Genomic DNA, 25,952 nt, shown 5'->3' on the forward strand with positions numbered 1-25,952 from the left:
AATTTGGATTTTTTAAAGAATATCGTTTCAACGACCAAAAGACCAAAAATGTTGATTTTTTAAAGAAAATTTTTTTCAACGACCACAATACCAAAAATTTGGATTTTTTAAAGAATGTTTTTTTCAAGGACACCACTAAACGTGGTGTTTTTATATCCTCAGCCTTTAGGCTAGAAAGGGTATATGTATTTTGATAAGACCAAAAATGTGCCTCATCGAAATAACGGTTTTAGACCCCAAGTATTTTTGGACGAATTTCTTTTCAGACAATTTGGAGTCGTACGGATCAACCGATTCGAACCAAATTTAGGGTATCGTAATATTTTGTCCAAACTTACTTTAGGTCAGAAGATGGGACATATCGGCCAGCTCCTTCGGCTACCTCTCCAACAAAAGTTCAACATCTTTCTGTAAAATGGTGTGAACGATAATTCCCGAAGGGAGCAATCGATGGGGTCCAAACTATGCACATCATATTATTCCTCCAATACATGGATCGGGTGCGAATATGGACTTTATCGGTCCAATTCTTCGGGTACCTCCCACACAAAATTCGGATAAAGTGAAGTTTAAGAGCTCCTCTCGTATTGTTTTAAAATTTTTTTTCAGTAGGTTGTACTTGCGGCTCCCTTCACGACGGTACAATTTTTTCTTGCTCAAGTCCATAATTCTTGAGATATTAGCCTAAATCTCCATGAAACCTTGACGTCACCAACCACAATGGCAAATCTGCAAGATAATTCTCGCAGGGAGTTTCTGATTTGTGCAGACTTTTCACATCGAATTATTTCATCCAGTCATGTATAAGGTTAGAATATGGACTATATCGGTCCACTCCTTATGTACCTCCCACACAAAATTCGGAAAAAAATCAAGTTTAAGTGCTCATCTCGCATCGTTTTGATTCTTTTTTCAGTAGGTTGTTCCAGTAGGCTCATTTACAACGGCAATATTTGTTTCCGGAGTAAGTCAATACTTCCTGAGATAATGGGCCAAAAGCTCCTAAAATCTGCAAATATGGCTTTTGTGCAAGATAACTCTAAAAGTTTTTGAAACATTTTTTCCAATCTTAGTTTAAGGTAATTTAATATTTCGAGTCCTTCATGAAGAAGTTTGGTTACTAAACGTGTTTGATGTATGCCAATGTCTTGGTATAGTTCCATAGTACGATTCGTACAGATTTTAAAGTAAACTCGTGATACAAAATCAATATATTTTGGTTGTTTTATCTGGTTGTTTGGTTTTTTTGTCATTGGCTGAGGATATAACCCCGTCAGGACAGGTTACTGATACTTTCTTACTTGTTAAAGAATATTGTTCAACGCCCAAAAGACCTCTTAGCGTGGTGTTTTTAAAGACTATTTTTTAACGAACAAAAACCCTCAAAACTTGGATACACGATTCATTGCTACCATCCTCTCTGGCAATACAAATTTAAATTTGTTTTATATTTAAATATGAGCATTTTTAAATAAAAATGTATCACTTTGCTACATTGCCAACTTCGCAGCTGTAACGAAAAGTAGGAATAAAAAATTTAAATATAGCCACATTACATATATGCATATGTCATTCTTGCCTTATATTCAGATAAGTATGTTTGTGTGTAAATCTTTTTTTGCGAAAAATTGGATTCGATGCAAAGCTCCTCCTTTTATTGCTGTCATACCATTAAAGCCCGAAACGAAAACTGCACACTACTAAGAATATTGCTGTCGTCTGGTGATGTTTTTATTACAACATTAACTGTTACTTTGTAAATAGAGGATGATGGTGTGGCGTAGAAATCCACTGAATCCTACCCCAAGAAGGTTGGAAACAGTCTGGGTAAAACTGTTGTTACTTAAAGGATGTAGGGACGGATTTGGCAATTGTCTTTCGTTCTTTTTTGTGGTCTTTTTCGAGTTGTTTGTGTGTTTTATTTCCGTGGATTTATTTTCGTTTCAGTTCTTTATTTGTCATGCCCAAGCAAAGTGTGTAGTGTATGTGTGTTGGTTTGCACGTGTTAATGGCTCTGTTTTGTTTAAGACAACAGCAACAAAGCGTAGACAAATAAATCGGCAAATGACATCTTGCGATACATCAGAAAAAATTGCCATCGATATATAAAAGACAAATACCAACAGCGGCAAAGTAAATTGATCGCCTTTTGACTTTCTTCTTCATTCTTTGAGTTTATTTGCTGTTGTTTTTCTTGTTTCTTCATACTCATTCAATATACACAATAAACAATACATTATTGACAATAGCTGAGAAATTAATTTGAATTGTAACATTTGAGTTTGAATTTTAAAAGTTAGATTGCTTCTTTTGCACAAAAAAAAACATGTCCTTTTGTTGAGTCTAAGAACAAGTGAAAACATGTAAAGAACATTTGAATTGATTTTTAAGTAGAAATCTGAACAAAAACCTGCAGCTGTAAATGACAAGCTCTTGAAGGGACATTGATGTGTGGGTTTTCTATGAATATCCAAAATATGACTTCTTATTCACGAACCTGATAGGCGTGTACAAATATTGTTATATTGTAAATATATCACTGAGAAAGAGAAAAAAATAGTTTTATGAGAGTGAATATACTTCGCTCGGAAATATAATTAAAATAATACTTTATATCCAACATATGTTAAGACCAAATACGTTTTAAACAATCTCGAAGGGGGTTGGTCCAAACTTTGTGCATTATAATATTTCTTGCAAAATTAGATACATTTCCACCTGCCCCCCAATAGTTCCAACAATTTTCATTTTGTGCAGGACTACTCGAGAATCGTTTTAGATTTTTGTAGCTGGTTGTCCTGAAAGAGTCCATATGTCCTTAGATAATGACCAAATAGCTCCAAAACCAAATAAAATCACTGATGAGAACAATTACTTACGAATTGATAATCCGACTTGGCCAACAATTTGCATGTCGTAATATTTCTTCCAAATGTACACGAAGTCCGGAGAAGGTTAATATCGAAAACTTCCCTCTCAAAAAGTTCAACATTTTAACGTACGAGCAGATTAAGTGCTGTTCGTGGATCACCTTGAAAATTTCTTGATTAGATGTATGGTGGGGGTCTCCGAGGACGGTAATGAATACCGTTTTCTATTACATCCTCCACGACAGCATCAGTATGAATACTACTCTAACCTGTTTGATTAGCCTGTTGATCTAGAGGTCCTCATACTCTAGGTCATGATGATATCCTCTGACATACATGGTAAGGGGATAACTATCCACAAAAATGTTATTTGATTGTATTATTCTATAACACAAAGCTTACACTACATCGACACAGTTTGTTGAACCGAGACACCGACAAGATCAGCTCCAGCGAAGACATGTCAGGACACACTGTTGCGGTTATCAGGGTCGAATTTGGCAAGTTTGTAAATTCTTCCATTTCGTGTCACTCACGTTAGCATACCAAACTGGCGACGCATAACTTAACTTAACAAGGTTATTTATCTACTCTCCATGTGCTTCCTGCTAGAGACTAGAAGACTTTGTTCCTGTACTTCTCAGCTTATCACAGATAGTTGTGGCATGCCCGTACGGCTTATTTAAGCTATCGAATTTGGTCCCAGGATCAAGATCAATGTGATATTCATTTAGGCTCACACAAATATTATTATCGGTGGGAACTGATGCAAGGGGCCTACAATCATTCAAGCACGTAATTATCTTAATGTCGCCGGAAGGGCGTGAATTGGAGACAGAAAGAGGTCAACAAGTTCCGAAGATTTCATGGGGAAATCTCTGCTTCACTCTACTGTGTTTGGACATATTGTTTCTGAATTCCACGTATTACTGACTACTTAACATGGTGTTGTTGTGATATTATGCGGTTACCGGAATCTGTTATGATGATCTGCAATGATCAGGGTGATTAATTATTTTACCCAGATCATTGACACCTTGTTCATCCAGCTGTTTTACAATAGTCAGGTTCAATCTCTTCTGATGATTTTGGGCCTTGGATAACAACATCAACATTCGTAAACTGTTGTGATTCCTCCTCGGCTGAAAAAGATCACAAACGACGCAAAACATTTTGCTTCATTCGCTAATCCTGGCTAGCACTCCAACAGTGGTTATGTGGTGGTTACACATATTGAAAATGTTACCACACTATGCTACTAATGCTAACTAATGAGCAAATAATGAAATATTTGATCGTTTAGACATAGTAAATATCAGTCTTGGTTGATTAAAATCAAATTTGTATATCAAAGCAAATTTATTTGTTTCGCCTTGTTTGCTAATTGTTAGATTTTTAATTATTTTTGTTTTAGCAATTCACCGATGCATCTATATTGTTTTATGTGCCAGCTGGCAACTTTTTGTATTTTCGAGCAACATCTTGCAAAAAACAGAGTTGTATATTTTTGTATGGGAAATCTGGTAGATTATCGCCGGATTTAGTAAATAAATCCTGATAATGCGCTAAATCCGGCTAATTAGGTCATATCTAAATGGCCTATTGTATTCGTATGGTAAATCTGGTAGATTTTAACGTGGGACACAGCAATAAATATATCGGCGGTTTCACACTTCTTTCTGTCTAAAGAAGATGCCTATTACCTTTAGAAGGTGTTCTACCATTAAGAGATCTTCTATCAATGGGAGACCCTTACGAGGCCTTCATTTCTCATTCACCTTTAATAGGTCTTCTGTCTATAGATGACCTTTTGAATATCTTCTGTATATTCATGACCTTTAGATGAGCTCTGTCTATAACAGACTTTTTGGAGATCTTCGGCATATGGAAAGCCTTTGTGTGGTATTTCCTTTAGGAGGTTTTCTGCTGACCGCCTTTAAAAGACTTCTGTATACTCAAGATTTTTAGGAGATTTTTCTATAGAATACCTTTAAAATGTATTTATTATACTCACTTATACTGGCTACAGAAGACGATTAGAGTGACTTCTTTTTAAGAGATCTTCTTCTATCCACAGAACACCTTTAGAGTGTCTACTTTTACGAGGTCTTCTATCAACAGAACACCTTTGGAGTGTCTTCTGTATACAGACCACTTTTGGGTGGTCTTATATCTACAGAAGACCTTTAGAAAGATATACCTATAGATATACCTTTAGGATGTTTCCTGTTTATAGACAAATTAAAGAGGTACTTTAGGAGGTTTGCTGTCTATAGAAGACCTTAAGAGGTCTTCTGTCTATAGAAGATATTTTTGAGATATTTTAAAAAAAGACTTTTAGACTGTCTTCTGTATATTTAAGACCTTTATGAGGTTTTGTATAGAACCCCGCGAGAAGGTTTTAAATATGTAGAATACCTTTATGAGGTCTTTTGTCTATAAAATACCTTTATGAGGTCTTCTGTCTGTAGAAGATCGTTAGAAGGTCTTCTGTATACTTTTGTCTATAGAAGACGTTAAGACGTTTGTCTAAAGAGGATCTTCAAGTTTGTGACCACGAATCAATACAATCGCTATCGCTGTACAACCCCAGGAAGGACTGGCCAGAACTATTCTAGGCATCCATGATGGTGACAAATGGAGAAAAAAAAACATATTTCGGCGTTACTTTCAAACCCTGGACGAGAAGAGTCAGAACCAGACGGTACTGTGGGACAAAACGCTCCAAAAAACAAGTAAAAGAGGGCTATAGTCGGACTGGGTCGACCATGTGATACCCTACACCACCTCTCTGGGCACTAGTTTTCCGTAATGGATATAATTTTTCGTAATGGACAGATGGACCATTTTGACTACATGTACATACATATTTCTTCAAAAAACTAGAAAGTTGTATTAAGAAAGAAAAAATACCAAACGTAATTAGAAATAGCTTTTGGTGAATGTATCCGATTCGATCAATGAAAGAGCAATATTTCGAGGTATTTTATTACTTCTATTCAAAGGTAGCATAAAAACTTCAAAACCCCGTACAGCATTGTAAATTGCAGCAATTAAAATAATAGGGAATTCCTCAATCATGATTTTAATATTTTTTCTATCATGGTTGCGAAATTTTTTAAATTAATAACGATAAAAGTTCACTTTGCTTTTAAACCGCAAATCCTATTGAAATGGGATTTGAGAAAATGTTGTAGCTGTGAAAATTCTCTACAAGATCGACCTTAATGACTTTTTCCTAGATTTGACCATTTTTTGGGATATAGAAGTTGAAATTGAGTCAATGGACTGACTGCATCGCCTTCTTACAAAATAATGTCATGCACGCGCAGGGCGCATTGACTTACTTTAAATGGAAGGTGCTTACACATGGAAAAATTTTGCAGATTCTGAATCTACAATGTTCATAGATAAGAAAAATAAAAAACCAAAAAAAAAAAAAAAATCGACGAAGAGATTTTTAAATAAATCGCGGTCAAAGGTCACATTTTTAAGGTTTTTTAGGTTTTCAGTATTTTGCTTAGAAACCGCAATTCCCATTTCGATAGCACTTACGATTTCCATGCAGAGAATTTTCCCAGCTACAAAATTTGCTCTAATCATATTTCAACAGGACCTGCGTCGAGATATGAATGTTGGTATACCACATGTGGGGTCTACGACGAATATTTCGCGGTGTAACATGCATTTTTCGAAAAACAAACGTATAATACCGTTTCCATATTGTGGTGTAGGGTATAAAAACAGAGACGAATATGAACATGTAGTTATTGGTGTAAAGTCCCCTGGCTGAGGTGCTGCCTTCACGGTCCAACGCGCTATATAGAACGGGGTACATCGGTAATGTGTTCGTTCAGGTCGTTCGTGGCATATGCCACAACCTTGGTTATAGTCGTGCTTGATAAGAAAAATTCACAGGCTAACTCATGTCCAATTCGTTGGGGCTATAATTCAGTGTTGTGGCGGCTTTCCTTTTCCATTGCATATGCTACAACACCACAATATACCCCTGCTATTTTGCAAGTACTTCCACCAACGCATAGTCGTAAACCATTTCTCTCAATATGATGTGATGGGTTCCTTTCTTCATAATTTTCTTCTTTCAATACCTTCCCAGAAATACGCATAGCTGTCCGTTGTTGTTTATTTGAGGTTATCCGCTAAGGACAACGGCAGCATACCTCCTTTCAAATTATTAACCGCGCACAATAAATTTTAAGCCCACATCATGAAATATTATTGCCCTATATGGTCTTTAATTAAATCGTCTGCTATCCGAAATCCGAAGCCTTCTCTTTATAATGTTGATAATTATATTCATAATTAGAAGACATATTAATAATTGTGCAACATGACTTTATTATTAATAGCAATAACAACTACCAAGTTGTTATCATGAAAATAACAATTAGGGGTTGTTGTTAATTGTCAACGAATCAGTAGCAATTAAATGAGCGTGGCATTTTAACAGCATTAAAATAAAACAGGAGTAACAACAGCAGTGGTCATAATGGCTGGTTGGAGTAGAACCAAAGAAAAATATACATTTGAATATTTATTTCTTGTAACTTATCTGGAAATTAATTTAATCTTACCCACACCCCGTTCAATAACTACTTTGTTTACCAGCTTGGTAATTAATTCGAAAAGTTTTATTTTAACTAATTTAATTAAGGTGGTGCTGCATCGTTGTCGTCGTCTCGTTATTTTTTTTTAGCCATGCGTGCGGCGGTGTACTTTTGTAGCTGCTTCTGCAAATGGGCGCTTATTTTTAAATTTGTTTGTTTTTGTATTATTTCGATTTTAGGTAAAACTATGACATTAATCAACTTAACTCCAACATACCTCATTTATCAAGAATATATTTAAATAAAAATTTAAATGCTAAGGGCATTCAATGGACTTTGAATGGGGAAGGGTAAAGTAGTGTATGTGTGTGAAATGAAACCCTAGATAGAAGTTCTTAGGAGCATTTAAAAAATCAATGAGGAATAAAATATTATCCAAATGCAAAACCAAAGGAGTTGAAAATATGTATATACATTTTATGTAATTAACTACCAGAGGTTAGTGGTTGTTAGGTCTGTTAATAACTATTTAGAAAGAAGGATAAAATAGCTATAAATAATAAACCATTGCAAGGGGTTTATTATGAAGGAAGTAATGTAAAAAGAAGAAAAGCTTGGATATTTTAAAAATATTTTTTCAACAACGTGGATTAAAAAAAAAATATTTTTTCAAAGACGAGAATTTTTATAAAATATTTTTTTAAAAACCTGGATTTTTATAAAACAAGTAAAAAAGTATCAGTCGGCTTTGCCGACAGAGATATACCCTCAGCCTGTGCAAATTTAAACACTTTTTTTCACAAAAAACTTATGTAGTTAGGGGGTTTCAAAATTTTGGTCTCGTATGAACCGACAAAAATGTTGATTAGGATTAAAGTTCAAAAATTTTGCTGAAAAGGTACTTAAAGGAATGGACCGACATAGACCATGGGGGTGCCATAGGGGGTTTTTTCAAGAAGTATGGACTTGCCCCTGAAACAACTTTTACCATCGTAATTGAGGCAGCGAATGTAAGTTGCTTCAACAAAAATCAAAGTGATTCAATAGCAGGTCTTAAAGTGAACTTATCCAAAATTTTGTGTGGGAGGTACGGGATGGAGTGGACAAATATAGTCCATATTCGAACCTGATCTATATCTGGTAGATATTATGAGAATGTGTAAAGTATAGACCAAATCGGTCACTCCCATCAAGAGTTATCGTGCCCACAATTTTTTCGAATATTTTTGAACTTTTGTGGGGTAGGTACCTGAAGGAGTGGACCGATATGGCTGATCTACGAACTTAAACTAAGTTTGGAAACAATATTACGAAGGCCAAATTTTGGCCGGAACCGGCATTTCCGTTCGATAATTATATTGCGCTTCCACCCATTAACATGGTGTCATAGGGTTTGTTTTTCAACTTTCAGGCTATTTTTTCAGGAAGTATGGACTTGCCCCTGAGGAAACTTGTACCTTCGTATAAGGGACAGTGAATACAAGATGGCACAATAAAAACCTAGGCGATTCGAGAGCAGGTCCTAAACTGAACTTTTCCGAAATTTTGTGTTGGAGGTACTCGAAGGAGTTTACCGATTGAGTCCATATTGGAACCTCATCTAAGTCTGGTAGAAATTTCATAATGTGCAATGTATGGACCAAATCGGTTATTCCCTTCAAGAGTTATCGTACGCACAAATTTTCCGAACATTTTCGAACTTCTGTGGGGGAGGTACCGGAAGGAGTGGACCAATATAATCCATCTTTGAACTTGAACTAAGTTTGGACAAATTATTACGAAAGCCAAATTTTGGACCGAATCGGCAGATCCGTTCGAGAGTTATCTTGCGCTCCAACCACTACACACGGTGTCATAGGGTTTTTTGTAACTTTCAGGCTATTTTCTCAGGAAGTATGGACTTGCCCCTAATGAAACTTACAGCGTTGTATAGAGGACAGCGAATACAACTTGCGTGAACAAAAATCAAAGCGATTCGAGACCAGGTCCTAAACTGAACTTTTCCGAAATTTTGTGTGGGAGGTACCCGAAGGAGTGGGCCGATTGAGTCCATATTGGAACCTCATCTAAGTTTGGTAGAAATTACACGATGTGCTAAGTATGGACCAAATCGGTTATTCCCTAAAAGAGTTATCGTGCGCACAAGTTTTGCGACAATTTTTGAACATTTGTGGGGGAGGTACCTGAAGGAGTGGATCTATATGGCTCATCTTCGAACTTAAATCGAATCTGGACAAAATATTTCGATACCCAAAATTTGAACCGAATCGATTGATTCGTTCGAGAGTTATCGTGCGCACCAGCCAGCCAGACAGACAGACCGACAGACAGACAGACAGACAGACAGACGGACGGACATTGCTAGATCTACTCAAAATTGTCTGAAACGGATATCGTACAAACATACTTGGGGTCTAAAACCATTATTTCGATGAGGCACATTTTTGGCCGTATCAAAGTGTAAATACCCTCTTTAGCCTAAAGGCTGAGGGTATAAAAATTTAAGGACATGGATTTTGAAAATTTTATTTTTATACAATTTTTTTTCGAAGGCGAGGATTTTTATAAAATATTTTTTCCAAAGACATAGATTCTTAAAGAGTTTTTTTCCAAGGACGTGGATTCTTAAAGAGTACTTTTTCCAAGGTCGTGGATTTTTATAAAATATGTTTCTAAGGACTTGGTTTTTTCTAAAATATGTTTTTATGCTCGTGATTTAAAAAGTAAGGATTTTTATAAAATATTTTTTTATGGACGTGAATTTCTATAAACAAATTTTTATCGGAGGTGGATTTTTATAAAAGTTTTTTTTTTCAAGGACGTATATTTTCATAATGTATTTTTTATAATGTATTTTCATAATGTATTTTTTCAAGGACGTGGTTTTTATAAAGTATTTGTTTACGGAAGTGGAGCTTTAAAAAATATTTTCTCAGGGACGTGGATTTTTACAACTGTTTTTTAAAGACGTGGATTTTAAAAAATATTTTTTTTCCAGGACGAGGTTTTCTAAAAATATTTTTTTCCGGAACGTGGCTTTCTAAAAATATTTTTATCAGGACTTGGGTTTTTTAAACATATTTTTTTCCATGACGTTGATTTTTAAAAATGTTTGTTCCAGTACATGGATTTCTTAAAATATTTTTTCCATGACGTCGATTTTTAAAAATGTTTGTTCCAGAACATGGATTTCTTAAAATATTTTTTCCAGGACGTAGATTTCTAAAAATATTTTTTCCATAACGTCGATTTTTAGAAATATTTTTTCCAGGACGTGTATTTCTAAAATTTTTTTTTTTCGGGACGTGAATTTCTAAAAATATTTTCTCATGCCGTGGATTTCTAAAATTATATTTCCTGGACGTGGATTTTTTAAATATATGTTTTACAGGACTAGGATTTCTAAAGATTATTTTTCCAGGACGTAGATTTCTTAAAACATTTTTTCCATGACGTGGATATCTAAAAATATTTTTTCCAGGACGTGGATTTCTAAAAATATTTTTTCCAGATCGTGGATTTCTAAAACTATTTTGCCAGGACGTGGATTTCTAAAAATATTTTTCCAGGAAGTCGATTTTTAAAAATATTCTTTCAAGGACGTGGATTTCTAAAACTATATTTCCAGGACCTGGATTTTTTAAAAATATGTTTTCCAGGACGTTGACCTCTAAAATTATTTTTTCCAGGACGTGGATTTCTAAAAATATTTTTCCAGGGCGTGGATTTCTAAAAATATTTTTTCCAGGAAGTCGATTTCTAAAAATATTCTTTCCAGGACTTGGATTTCTAAACCAATATTTCCAGGACCTGGATTTTTTAAAAAATATGTTTTCGAGGATGTGGATTTCTAAAAATATTTGTTCCAGGACATGGATTTCTAAAAACACTTTTTCAGGACGTGGATTTCTAAAATTTGTTTCCAGGACGTTTATTTCTAAAATATTTTTCTAGTACGTGGATTTGTAAACATATTTTTTCCAGGACGTGGATTTCTAAAAATATTTTTTCCAGGACGTGGATTTCTAAAAATATTTTTTCCACGACGTGGATTTCTAAAAATGTTTTTTCCAGGACGTGGATTTCTAATTTTTTTCCAGGACGATGATATCTAAAAATATTTTTTCAACGACGTAGATTTCTAAAAATATTTTTTCCAGAACGTGGATTTCTAATTTTTTTCCAGTACGTGGATTTCTAATTTTTTTCCAGTACGTGGATTTCTAATTCTTTTTCCAGGAAGTGGATTTCTAGAAATATTTTTTGCAAGAACGTGGATTTCTAAATTTTTTTTTCCAACACGTGGATTTCTAAATATATTTTTTCTAGGATTGGATTTGTAAAAATATTTTTCCAGGACGTTGATTTTTAAAAATGTTTTTTTTTTTGTTCCAGGACGTGGATTTCTAATTTTTTCCAGGACGTGGATTTCTAAATTTATTTTTTACAAGAACGTGGATTTCTAAATTTTTTTTCCAGGACTTGGATTTGTAAAAATATTTTTCCAGTAAGTAAATTTCTAAAAACTATTTTTCCAGGACTTGGATTTCTAAAAATATTTTTTGCCTGGAATTCTAAAAATATTTTTTCCAGGACGTGGATTTCTAAAACTATTTTTCCAGGACGTGGATTTCTAAAAACATTTTTCCAGGGCATGGATTTCTAAAAATATTTTTCCAGGACGTGGATTTCTAAACCTATATTTCCAGGACGTGAATTTTTAAAAAAAAATATGTTTTCCAGGATGTGGATTTCTAAAAATATTTTTTCCAGGACGTGGATTTCTAAAAATACATTTTCAAGACGTGGATTTCTAAAATTTTTTCCAGGACGTTTATTTCTAAAATATTCTTCCAGGACGTGGATTTTTAATTTTTTTCCAGGACGTGGATTTTTAATTCTTTTTCCAGGAAGTGGATTTCTAGAAATATTCTTTACAAGAACGTGGATTTCTTAAATTTTTTTCCAGGACGTGGATTTCTAAATATATTTTTTCTAGGACTGGATTTGTAAAAATATTTTTTCCAGGACGTGGATTTCTAAATATATTTTTCCTAGGACTGGATTTGTAAAAATATTTTTTCCAGGACGTTGATTTTTAAAAATGTTTTTTTTTTCAGGACATGGATTTCTAGAAATATTTTTTACAAGAACGTGGATTTCTAATTTTTTTCCAGGACGTGAATTTCTAAATATATACAAGAACGTGGATTTCTAAAATTTTTTCCAGGACGTGGATTTGTAAAAATATTTTTCCAGGAAGTGGATTTCTAAAAATATTTTTTCCAGGACGAGCATTTCTAAAAATATTTTTCCAGGACTTGGATTTCTAAAAATATTTTTTGCCAGGAATTCTAAAAATATTTTTTCAGTACGTGGATTTCTAAAAAAATATTTTTGGCAGGACTTGGATTTCTAAAAATATTTTTTCCAGGACGTGGATTTCTAAAAATCCTTTGTTCAGGACGTGGAGTTTTAAAACTATTTTTCCAGGACGTGGATTTTTTAAAAATATTTTTTCCAGGAAGTGGATTCTTTAAAAATACGTTTTCAAGGGCGTGGATTTTTAAAAATGTTCTTTTCAAAAATGCGGATTATTTAAAAAAATTCTTACAGGACGAGGATTTTTTAAAATTTTTTCAGAGACGTAGATTTTTTGCGTAAATTTCAGTTTTATTTAACCAGCATAAAAAGCATATTAATGTCTTGCAGAATGCGGCTCGGTAGCACCCATAAACCAGTAATCAATATTAATGTTCAACAATGTGGTCTCTTTTGTCGTCCACTATCCTTACATCACATTAAACACATATCATTAGCAACAGGAACATTAAATACGACCTTCGTAATACAGTTCAAATATAAACAGCAGTACATTTCCAAAAAGGACATAAGCCGTAGTAACCTTGGCAAGCAAGGTTATGACAATTGTACAAAAAATACAAAACTCTGAAACTGAAAAACAAAACAAAAATATCCAAAATGAAAAGATATTTGTTTATGAAATTGAAATTCCACCTTGTACACAACAGAATAGACGTATGCTGGCGTCCGAACCAGACCACCACCCATTTGCAGAGACAATATCAAACATTGTTAAGGGAAAGACAAAACACTGTACAAACACTTGAAAAGGTCGTCGTAGCGCAGTGCAAATAATAGTACGCAATTATTAAGAAGAAAAAACAAGTTTTTGAAATTAATGATGTTTTCGTTTCGTGGGCTAGAATGGGGAGGACATTTGTTGTCAGTCCATCATCCATCCATTCATGCATCTGACGTGTCATTATTATGAAACAATTTCTCTGGTTATTTCAATGATTAAAATTATGATGACATTTGTAAAAGTGAAACAGCAAGTGAAAATGAGTAAAAGCTTGCAACATGTGTATACAAGGTCAGCAGTAAAATATTTCATTAATATTAAATGGGATACAAATATTTGATAACGTTCTGGATTGTGAGCAAAGTGAGTATGAGGACTAAGTGATTCATTTGAAATATGATAATTTGCTGAAAGGAAAAATATGTCGTCGATTATATTGTTGGAGTAGCTTAAATAAAAAGAATGATTTAAAAAGTTGTTTAAGTATAAAGTATATTGTAAAAAGTTCAGAGCATTAACTGTTACAGCATTACACTGTCACAGTAGGTAGGATGCGATGGTTATCATATTTTACGAAACAGGTTATTATAGTCAGAATTTTTCTATTTATCGACATAGTACATATTATCAGTACAGTTATAGGATTACTTATTTCAATGACCTTTGAAGAAAGGCTAATCAGTTACCGCTACCATTCTTTTTTATTCCATATTCCCAAATCAATTACGCATCCTTCATTTCATTCTAATTACACATTTCAGTTCATAGTCAATACCTGTGTATGGATATGTGTGTTGTGCAATATTAGTAGACAGCGGAATCCTATGCAAATGCATATATGGTTAGGATGGTCGTAGAGAAAATCTGATTAGACAGAAACTCATTTTATTAAAAAATAAAACGAATTAGGCCCAGAAATTTTTGCATATTTTGCATATTCTGCATATCGCGCATATTTTGGCATATTTGTACATACATATCTGCATAAAATAAGCATATGCAAAACCATATGCAAAAATATATTCAAGGATTTGTGGTCTAGATATCCCACCGAAATGACTGAAATTTGGTATTAAGTCTTCGTTAGGGGTATGCAACCTTACAACTGAAATCTGTCCGCATAGGTCCACGTCTTCATATAGCCCCAATAGAACGGAACCTACCGATATTCGGTATTTTGAAAGTTGTAGCCTCAATATTCCACCGAAATTACTGAAATTTGGTATTTCGTTTTCGTTGGGGGTATAAAACACTCCACCTGACATTTGTCGGCATAGGTCCACGTCTTAATATAGCCCCCCATAGAGCGGTACCTCCCGATTTTCGGTATTTTGAAGGTTGTGGTCTCAATATGCCTCTGAAATGGCTGAAATTTGGTATTAAGTCTTCGCTGTGGGTGTAAAACTTTCCACCTGAAATTTGTCGGTATAGGTCCACGTCTTCATATAGTCCCCATAGAACGGTACCTCCGGTTTTCTGGTATTTTGAAGGTTGTGCCCTCAATATCCCTCCGAAATAGCTGAAATTTGGTATTAAGTCTTCGTTGGGGGAATAAAACTTTCCACATAAAATTTATCTGTTTAGGTCCACGGCTTCATATAGCCCCTATAGAATGGTACCTCCCGATTTTCGGTATTTTGAAGGTTGTTTCCTCAATATCCCACCGAAATGACTGAAATTTGGTATTTTGTCTTCGATGTGGGTATAAAACTTTCCACCTGAAATTTGTCGGTATAGGACCACGTCTTCATATAGCCCCTATAGCCCCCCTCCCGATTTTCGATATTTTGAAGGTTGTGGCCTAAATATCCCTCCGAAGTGGCTGAAATTTGGTATTAAGTCTTCCTTGGGGGTAAATAACTTTCTACCAAAAATTTGTCGGTTTAGGTTCAGACCTTTATATAGCCCCCATAGAGCGATACCTCCCGATTATCGGTATTTTGAAGGTTGTGGCTCTGGTTATACATTTCTCTATTTTATGGACTTGTCTGAATAGAATTTTAAACAGAAAAATTGTACACACAAACATTTTTGTACCTATTATTGAAATATTTGTTGCATAAGAAAATATGTAAAATGCATAAATTTTGCATATGCAAAAATTTATGCATTTTGCATATGTCATATGTTTCGATTGCAATGTAATCAGAAGCCAAAAATATGCCCAGTCTCAAAATTTGACATGAATCGGACCAAAAATAGGGGTTGCATAAAATTCCGCTGTCTAAATATTAGCCACCATCATAACCTGATTGCAAATGAATGCAATTTTTATTCAAAATAGAACACTTTCAGCAGCAGTTGGGTACGTTAACACACACACACATAGACACTCATTCAAATCAACTGAAATATGTATGTGAGAGAAATGAACTGCCTCGATTAATGTGGTTGGCCATAAAACAAACTGTTTGGTTGGCCAAAATTTTGAAAGTGTCATGTTGTCTGTAGTGTTGCTGGAGGTGCTGGTGGTGGAATATAGTGTCGGACTCAAATTGTGTTTTTACCACAAACTACACAAATACAGACATGTCCGCAACATGTGTGGAAATAACAACAACAGGATTTTTTAAAGAAAATTTTTAGAACGTGGATTTTTAAAGATTTTTAAAATAGATTCACTTTGGCAGTTTTGTTGTGATGTGTGTTTACTTTTTATTTTTAAAGTAAAACCCAGCTTAATCACAGATTTGTTGTTTTCAAATTTTAAAAACAACAAGTTTTTAAAGTGGGGTTAGTTAAAATTGATTTACTTTAGAGAAGGGCAGAGAATACAAGTTTCGTCCAACGCCACTTGGGCTCATCTTTTCTCTAAGTTCTTTGCATTGAAGCAAGGGACTCTTTAAAATATTTTTTTCAACGACGTGTATTTGTAAAGAATTTTTTAAGGGCAAGGATTTTTAAAGCATTTTTTTTAATGGCGTAGATTTTTTGAAGAAGATTTTAAGGACGTGGATTTAAAAAAAAATTAAGAACGTGGATTTTTAAAGAAGTTTAAAAGGAGGTCGATTTTTAAAGAATATTTTATGGGTGTGAATTTTTAAAGAATTTTTAAGGGCGTGGATTTGTTAAGAATATATTTGATTTTTTAAAGAATATTTTAAGTACGTGGATTTTTTATGGAATATTTTAAGGACGTGGATTTTTTAAGGAAAATTTTAAGGACGTGGATTTTTTAAAGAATTTTTTAAGGACTTGGATTTATTAAATAATGTTTTAAACACGTGGATTTTTTAAAGAGTTTTTAAGGACGCGAATTTTTAAAGAATTTTTTAATGATGGGGATTTTTTTAAAGAATTTTTTTAAGGACGTGGATTTTTTAAAGAATTTTTTAGGGACATGGATTTTTTAAAGAATTTTTAAGGACGTGGATTTTTTGAGAACGTAGATTTGTTAAAGATTTTTGTAATGACGTGGATGCTTTAAAAAATGTATAAGGACGTCGATTTTTTAAAGAATTTTTTAGGACATCGATTTTTTAAATAATTTTTTGACAACTAGATTTTTTAAAGAATTTTGTAATGACGTGGATTTTTTAAAAAAAATAAGGACGTGGATTGTTAATGAGTTTTTAAGGACATGGATTTGTTAAAGAAATTTTTAAGGTTTTTAAAAGGTTTAAAGAATTTTTTAAGGTTTTTAAAAGGTTTAAAGAATTTTTAAGGACGCGGATTTTTTCAAGATTTTTTTAAGTACGTGGATATTTAAAGAATCTTTTAAGGACGTTGATTTTTTAAAGAATTTTTAAGGAAGTGGATTTTCTAAAGAATTTTTTAAGTACGTGGGGATTTAGAGAATTTTTTAGGACGTGGATTTTTTAAAGAATTTAGTAATGACGTGGATTTAAAAAAAATTAAGGCGCGGGTTTTTTAAAGAGTTTTTAAAGACGTGAATTTTTAAACAATTTTTAAGGACGTGGGTTTTTTAAAGAATTTCTTAAAGACGTGGATTTTTTTAGGAGTTTTTAAAGATGTGAATTTTTAAAAAAAATTTTAAGACGTGGGTTTTTTAAAGGATTTCTTAAGGACGTGGGTTTTTATAGGATTTCTTAAGAACGTGGGGTTTTAAGGACGTAGATTTTTTTAAAGATGTTTTAAAGGGCGTGGATTTTGTAAAGATTTTTTTTAATTACGTGGATTTTTTAATTAATTTTTTGAGAACGTAGGTTTTTTTAAGAATTTTTTAATGACGTGGATTCTTTTAAAGAATTGTTTAAGGACGTGGATTTTTTAAAGAATTTTTTATGGACATGGATTTTTTAAAGAATTTTTTAAGGACGTGGATTTAAAAAAAAAACCAAAGGACGTAGATTTTTCAAAAAAAAATTTTTTGAAGGACGTAGATTTTATTAAGAATTTTTTACGGACGTGGATTTTTTAAATAATTTTTTAAGACATCGATGTTTTAAATAATTTTTTAGGACATCGATATTTAAATAATTTTTTGAGGACATCGATTTTTTAAAGAATTTTTGTAATGACGTGGATTTTTTATAAAAAAATTTAAGGGCGTGGATGTTTTAAAGAATTTTTTAGGACATCGATTTTCTAAATAATTTTTTGAGAACTAGATTCTTTAGAGAATTTTGTAATGACGTGAATTTTTAAAAAAAAAATTAAAGACGTGGATTTTTAAAGAGTTTTTAAGGACTTGGATTTTTAAAGAATTTTTTAAGGACGTGGATTTTTTCAAACAATTTTTTAAGGACGTATATTATTTAAAGAATTATTTAAGGACGTTGATTTTTTAAGAACGTGTATTTTTTTAAAAAAAAACCTAAGGAACGTAGATTTTTTAAAAAAAATTTTAAGAACGTGGATTTTTAAAAAAGAAAATTTAAAAGGAGTAGAATTTTTAAGAGAATTTTTAAGAAAGTGGATTGTCTAAAGAATTTTTAAGGACATGGATTTTTTAAATCATTTTTTGAAAACGTAGATTTGTTAAAGAATTTTGTAATGACGTGGATTTAAAAAAAATAAGGACATGGATTGTTTAAAGAGTTTTTAAGGACGTGGATTTTAAGGAAAATTTTGAGGACGTGGAGTTTTTAAAGAATATTTTAAAGACTTGATTTTTTTTAAAGAATATCTTAACGACGTGGATTTTCTAAAGAATATTTGAAGAACGTGGATTTTTAAAGAACTTTTTGAAGGAGGTGGATTGTTTAAAGAATACATTTTAAGGACGTAAATTTTAAAAGAATGTTTTAAGGACGTGGATTTTTTAATTAATTTTTTGAGAACGTAGGTTTTTTAAAGAATTTTATAATGACGTGGATTCTTTTAAAGAATTGTTTAAGGACGTGGGTTTTTTAAAGAATTTTTTATGGACATGGATTTTTTAAAGAATTTTTTAAGGACGTGGATTTAAAAAAAAAAAATTAAAGGACGTAGATTTAAAAAAAAAATAAAGACGTAGATTTTTAAAAAAAAATTTAATGGACGTAGGTTTTATTAATAATTTTTTAAGGACGTGGATTCAAAAAGAAATAAAGGACGTGGATTTTTAAAGAATTTTTTAAGGACGTGGATTTTTTAAATAATTTTTTAAGACATCGATGTTTTAAATAATTTTTTAGGACATCGATTTTTAAATAATTTTTTGAGAACTAGATTCTTTAGAGAATTTCGTAATGACGTGGATTTAAAAAAAAATAAGGACGTGAATTTTTTAAAGAGTTTTTAAGGACTTGGATTTTCAAACAATTTTTTAAGGACGTAGACTATTTAAAGAATTATTTAAGGACGTAGATTATTTAAAGAATTATTTAAGGACGTAGATTATTTAAAGAATTATTTAAGGACGTAGATTATTTAAAGAATTATTTAAGGACGTAGATTATTTAAAGAATTATTTAAGGACGTTGATTTTTTAAGAACGTGGACTTTTTTAAAAAACCTAATGAACGTAGATTTTTAAAAAAAAATTAAGAACGTGGATTAAAAAAAAAATTAAAAGGAGTAGAATTTTTAAGAAAGTGGATTGTCTAAAGAATTTTTTAAGGACGTGGATATTTTAAAGAATTTTTTAGGACATGGATTTTTTAAATCATTTTTTGAAAACGTAGATTTGTTAAAGAATTTTGTAATGACGTGGATTTTTAAAAAAAATAAGGACATGGATTGTTTAAAGAGTTTTTAAAGACGTGGATTTTTAAGGAAAATTTTGAGGACGTGGAGTTTTTAAAGAATATTTTAAAGACTTGATTTTTTTAAAGAATATTTTAAAGACTTGATTTTTTTAAAGAATATCTTAACGACGTGGATTTTTCAAAGAATATTTGAAGGACGTGGATTCTTCAAGAACTTTTTGAAGGAGGTGGATTGTTTAAAGAATACATTTTAAGGACGTGAATATTAAAAGAATATTTTAAGGACGTGGATTTATTAAAGAATATTTTATGGGCGTGAATATTTTAAAGAATTTTTTAAGGGCGTGGATTTTTTAAAGATTTTTTTTAGGACGTGGATAATTTAAATAATTTTTTGAAAACGTGGATTTTTAAATAATTTTTAAGCAAGTGGATTTTCTTAAGAATTGTTTAGGGACGTGAGTTTTTTAAACAATTTTTTAGGGTGTGGTTTTTTAAAATAATTTTATGAGAACGTGTATTTTTTAAAGATTTTTTAACGAATTTTTTAGGCCGCTTTTTTTAAATTTTTTAAGGAAGTGGATTTTGTAAACAATTTTTTAAGGACGTGCATTATTTAAAGAATTTTATCAAGGATGTGGATTATTTAAAGACTTTTATTAAGGACGTAGATAGTTTAACGAATTTTATTAAGAACGTGGATTTTTTTAAATAATTTTTAAGGACTTAGAATTTTTAAATAGTCTTTAAAGACGTTTTTTTAAGAATTTTTAAGGACGTTTTTTAAAAATTTTTAAGGAGGTGTTTTGAGAACTTTTAAGGACGTCGATTTACTAAAGAATTTTAAAGCATTTGGGTTTTTTAAAGAATTATTTAAGGACGAGAATTTTTTAAAGAATTTGTTAAGTACGTGGATTCAAAAAAATAAGAACGTAGATTTTTTTTATTTAATGATTTTTTATGTATGTGGCTTTCTTCAACACCTCTTTATTTAATTCTGTTTAACTGTTTATTTAACTCTCAGTTCATCATTATACCTACATGGCATTTCACAACTAACGAAATTTTAAAGCCGGTGGTAGTACTGAGCAATGATTTCACGAATAGCGGGAATGTTTGTAAATATATTAACATGAGGCTGACCCATTGAAAGCGTACCATGAAAAAACACTATAATTTTATTTTCTCATCTGTTTTTGTAGCTTCAAACACACAAAATGTATTTTTAATGTGTCACGTCAATGAATGTATAACATATAATTTGTATTATGCTGTTGTCATTGTTTTTGTTGTATCCATTAAATATAATGAGATGTGTGTGTGTGTTTGTATTCGAAATTCGCAATATTGTGAGATCTGATTATGTTGCACATCAATTTGTTTGTTTGGTTTTTTGGCATCTGTTAGCCTTTGGCATGATAGATGAAGGATTGTTTTTGTACGGTTTGACTATTTTGACCTCGCTGCAAAGAGGTTAAATGTACATTTTCTGTTTGGAAAATACAAATCAGTTTTCATGAGATGAGGTCAAAAGTGATTGTCTATTGAAGAGATAATTTTTATGGTAAGTTTAATTTGAAATCTTTAGAAGCTAGTCGTAGAATTAGGAAGGATTTTTTATAAAAAGAATTAACCTGTATCTCTAGTATATATTAATTTATAATAAGTAAATTTTTGTGTGTAACATAACACATTACCAGCCTAAACGCTTGTTGTTATTCATTGCTGATTATCATGTATCCATATTATCATTTAAGGTTAAATTTATTTGACACGCATATATCGTTTGCGTGTGCGTTTTCACAATAATGATGGCTATTATTTTATTGTTGTTCCGCAAAAATTATTACTAAATGTGATATGTGCGTACGTACATATGTATAAGTGTGTTTAATCTTTTATAACAACCAAAATAATAATATGTCCAAACTATCAATTTGTAATGACAACTGATCAAAAATAATTACGTTTATTAATTTAAACTTGGCAGTCATAAAAGTTTGCATTTTATCTACACATGCATACGTACATACATATAAAAATATGTACATATAGTATATTAACCTCAGAAATAGTTGTATACGTTTACATCATAAAATCAGTTTAATAAACGCGAAAAAAATTAATTTATTTTTCATTAAATTGTGAATTGATTTTTATGTCAATTTAAATATAAAATTTTATATAATGTTTGGTGTCAAAAGCAAACATAGAACATTACCGAAATAAAACAAAGTGACAATCATAAAAAACCGATTACCTTTAGGCGTTTTGTATTTCTTTCCCCACTTTTTGTTTTGTTCGTGACAGGATGTTAGTTTTTTATTTTTCCATTTCAGTAGCCAATATCATATGTCTTGTTTTTAGGCACTAAAATATAATAAAACGCAAATGTTATCTGAGATTGAATGTTGATGATGTAGAAGATATAAATGTTGGTCATGATTTTAAAGTTGAGTGGTGTAATGAGAAGAAGTATAAATATGACTTCAAAGAAAATAAAATAGCTGCAGTATTTTTTGAAAAGAAAAAATAGGATTTATTATAATTGGACGTACACACATCTCAAAATCGCTGTACCAAAATGAACCAAAAAAAATATTTTTTTATCAGAATTTGTAGCGGCTCAGTAGGTTGCAATTTAAGGTGATGCACTGTGGGCGAAAATAAAATCTAGCGGGCAAAAAGGCCGAAACCTGACCAAGAGCTAAGTCAAAATCATTAATGCAATATTTTTTCAAATATACTGGTGTACCTGAAAATAAAAATTAGTATTGCAATTAATGGTTTTTGGTCGTTATAACGATACATTTACGAAGATTTCTTTCGTAAGTGGGAAAATTGACTTTTTTGATAACTTGTATGTTGACAAGTAATATAGACAAATGAAAATAAAGATAACCATAATATAATTTTTTCAGAAAGTTGGAAGCAGTGTTTATAAAAAAAGTGCTGTAGCATTATTTGATGTTGTAAATATTCTGAAAAAAATCTTTGAACACTTATATGAGATTTTATTTACTGAGAGCATTTTGAAATAGTGCAACTTATGGGAAATACACGGAAACACTCGGAGTATGTAATTTAATATTAACAAGTAAAAAGTCGTTAAGTTCGGCCGGGCCGAACTTTTTATACCCTCCACCATAAAATAGTCTTAATTAAAATGGAATAATTAGGGTCCTTTCACAATTTTAGGTGGAACAATTTTTCGACAATGGATAAATTCCTACTGCCTCCCACTATTGCTTAAATTACACTGTGAACACAAATGTTGGGGCAGGGATAATTCCTTTTGGAAATGAAAGCCCTTGGTGTGTGTACATTAAAAACCCTGAAGGACAGATGCGCCGTGAGTCGAACTTCTGCGTTATGGCGTGATGAAGTTTTTGCAAGAGACCCTGTAAGCCATCATGAATTAGCATTATATCTTTGTTTGTTGTTTTTGTAGAGCACTTAAGCAACAGTGAACAAAGATATAACGCTAATACCTGATGGCCCACAGGGTCTCTATCAAAAATTTTATCACGCCATAACGCGGAAGTTCGACTCACGGCGGATCTGTCCTTCGGGGTTCATAATATACTCACCAAGGCCTTTCTTCCCCAAGAGGAATTTTCCGTGCCCCAGACTTTCACCTCCATTTTGTTGCACCGTGTTATCTAATCTAATCTAAAAAATGTGTTCAGCTAGGTGAAAGGTACCACCATTGGGGCTATATCAAAGAGTCAACCTATCTTTAAATTTTTTGGCGGAAAGGTTGTATAGCTGCAGGGAACTTCAAGAGTCAAATTGAGGGTAGTTTCATCAAAACAATGTAGACCCTCAAAAATGGACCCATATTGACGAATTTTAGTGAAGAAATTTCGTGACCACTGAAAATTCCCGAAAATCGGGAGGTACAGTTATATGGGGGGATATACCAAAACATGGACCTATATTGACGATTATTTTTGAATAGACAAAATTGTAGCTAAAATTCTCAAAATACCGATCATTACAGCTAGTTCGGTTAAAAATTGCAGCTAAAATTCTCAAAATACCGAAAATCGGGAGATACCGATATATGGGGGCTATACCAAAACATGCACCTATGTTGACGATGTTTCGTTGGAGATGTTTTATGACCACTGAGAACTTCAAATGTCAAATTACAGCTATTTCGGTTTAAAATTGTCGCTAAAATTCTCAAAATACCGAAAATCGGGAGGTACCGATATATGGGGGCTATACCAAAACATGGACCTATGTTGACGATGTTTCGTGGAGATGTTTCATGACCACTGAGAACCTCAAATGTCAAATTACAGCTAGTTCGGTTAAAAATTGTAACTAAAATGCTCAAAATACCGAAAATCGGGAGGTACGGTTATAAGGGGGCCATACCAAAACATTGACCTATGTTGACGATGTTTGGTGGAGATGTTTCATGACCACTGAGAACCTCAAATGTCGAATTGCTGATAGTTCGGTTACAAATGATGGCTAAAATTCTCAAAATACCGAAAATCGGGAGGTACCGTTATATGGGGGCTATACCAAAACATTGACCTATGTTGACGATGTTTAATGGAGATTTTTCATGACTACTGAGAACCTCAAATGACAAATTACAGCTAGTTCGGTTAAAAATTGTTGCTAACATTTTCAAAATACCGAAAATCGGGAGGTACCGATATATGGGGGCTATACCAAAACATGGACCTATGTTGACGATGCTTCGTGGAGATGTTTCGTGACCACGGTTAAAAATTGTGGCTAAAATTCTCAAAATACCCAAAATCGGGAGGTACCGTTATATGGGGACTATACCAAAACATGGACCTATGCCCATATCCTTTGGGGTATAAGTTTGTTGATCACTAGGAACCCCAAGTGCCAAATTATAGCTAATTCGGTCTGCAAATGTGGCGAAGAACGTCAAAATACCTCAAATTCGGAGGTACCGTTATATGGGGGCTATACCAAATAGTGGACCGATATAGCCCATCTTCGAACTTGACCTGCCTATGGAAAAAAGACCCTTTCAGCACTCTATCTCAATTATTGCGGATGCTGGAGTGATTAAAACAGACGGACAGACGGACAGACAGACGGACATGGCTAGATCGTCTTAGAATTTTATCCTGATCAAGAATATATATACTTTATAGGGTCGGAAATGATTAGTTCGATGTGTTACAAACGGAATGACAAACTTAATATACCCTCCATAATATGGTGGAGGGTATAAAAAGGTCCGACTTTTTATACCCTCCACCATATGGAGGGTATAATTAAATTTGTCATTCCGTTTGTAACACATCGAAATATTCGTCGGAGACCCTATAAAGTATATATTATTGATCAGTACAGAAGTTTTTATTACTTGCAGGATAGTTGGTATTGAAAATGGGATATATCGGTCCACGTTTTGATATAGCCCCCATAGAACGGTACCTCCCGATTTTCGGTATTTTTAAGGTTTTAGCTACCAAAATGGCTGAAATTTGGTACGTAGTCTTCTTTAGAGGTACAAAACTTTCCCCTAGAATTTTGTCGGTATCGGTCTACACCTTCATATAGCCCCCATAGAACGGTACCTCCCGATTTTCGGTATTTTGAAGGTTTTAGCTTCATTATCACACCGAAATGGCTGAAATTTGCTACATAGTCTACGTTGGTGGTATAAAACATTCCCCCAGAACTTTGTCGGTATCGGTCCATGCCTTCATATAGCCCCCTTAGAACGACACCTCCCGATTTTCGGTACTTTGAACGTTGTAGCCTCAATATTCCACCGAAATGACTGACATTTGGTATTTAGACTTCGCCATCATATAGCCCCCATGGAAAGGTACCTCCCGATTTTTCGTATTCTTAAGGTTGTGTCTTCAATATTCCACCAAAATGGCTGAAATTTGGTATTTAGTCTTCAATGTGATATAAAACTGTTCGCCAGAAATATGTCTGTACAGGTCCACGCTTTCATATTGCCCCATTTCTGACTAAAATTCGTCGGTATAGGTCCACGTTTCGATATAGCCCCCATAGAACGGTACCTCCGGATTTTCGTAATACTGAAGATTGTGACGTCAATATCTAACCGAAATGGCTGAAATTCATTATTTCGTCTTCCAAGAGTTATAAAATATTCCAGAAGAGTATTATCAGTATAGGTACACGTCTTCCTATATACTCATAGAAGCTTACTTCTTGATTTTCGGTATTTTTTTTAGTTTTAGCCACATTCTCTTACCGAAATATAGGAAATTTGGTATTTAGTCTTCTGTGAGCCTAAAAACTTTTCGTCAGAAATTTGTCGGTATAGATCGAC

General features: G+C 32.7%; 1 long non-coding RNA gene across 1 annotated transcript in view; it reads right to left on the reverse strand.

Annotated features, from left to right (window-relative positions):
• LOC141391517 (uncharacterized) overlaps positions 1 to 21,927 on the reverse strand; it is a 363,526-nt gene extending 341,599 nt beyond the window's left edge. The window contains exon 1 of the long non-coding RNA XR_012409669.1: positions 21,897 to 21,927. This is a non-coding gene — a long non-coding RNA (uncharacterized lncRNA). The remainder of the gene's footprint in view (positions 1 to 21,896) is intronic.
• Positions 21,928 to 25,952: the final 4,025 nt, after the last annotated feature.

The sequence above is a fragment of the Musca autumnalis genome, unplaced genomic scaffold (genome assembly GCF_047663935.1).
Source record: "Musca autumnalis isolate F117 unplaced genomic scaffold, ASM4766393v1 scaffold_1, whole genome shotgun sequence".
Lineage (NCBI taxonomy): Eukaryota > Metazoa > Arthropoda > Insecta > Diptera > Muscidae > Musca > Musca autumnalis.